Source organism: Diaphorina citri, unplaced genomic scaffold, assembly GCF_000475195.1.
Source record: "Diaphorina citri unplaced genomic scaffold, Diaci psyllid genome assembly version 1.1 scaffold44886, whole genome shotgun sequence".
NCBI lineage: Eukaryota > Metazoa > Arthropoda > Insecta > Hemiptera > Psyllidae > Diaphorina > Diaphorina citri.
Window position 1 is genome coordinate 1 of NW_007422206.1, and position 523 is coordinate 523.

A 523-nucleotide genomic window follows, 5' to 3' on the forward strand; every position below is an offset into this window, starting at 1 on the left:
ATTGTTTATCGAAAAAAAAAAAAAAATCAATCGGAATTTTGTCAACCAACAACCAATGACAATGAACCAATAAACAATAAACTTCTTTATCAGTTTATTCAGTTTCGGAGTTTACAGATTTTGGTCCATATTCATTTATTCAATTAATCACTGTTTCGCCCCTTTTATTGTCACCAACTTGTGTGAATCAGCTTCCTCTAAAGTTGTGTTAGTTCCATACTCACACATTTCTTTAAAATGGTAAGTGCTTAGTTAAATATCGTTATTCATAACATCATAACTTCATGTTCATAGTTTGTCATGTCACCCATCCGGGGACATAACTTGAAAGTGCTTAACTCCAGTGTTCTTTAGCGATATCTGCTGATACTCTGTCCTCTGTTACAAGCATCTGACAAGCTATTCAATCAAAGTTTATGAATGAGGAGTCATAATAATTTATTCATATCCATCTTCTGTTTACAGATCAGATTTATCTTGATTCAAAACAGGGCTGGGAAAACACGATTGGCCAAATGGTACA

General features: G+C 33.5%; 1 long non-coding RNA gene across 1 annotated transcript; it reads left to right on the top strand.

Moving 5' to 3' along the window:
- The first annotated feature begins 47 nt into the window (after positions 1–47).
- On the top strand, positions 48–523 carry LOC113473579. Its single transcript, XR_003395516.1, has 2 exons — positions 48–240; positions 466–523. It is a non-coding gene; the product is annotated as an uncharacterized LOC113473579 (long non-coding RNA).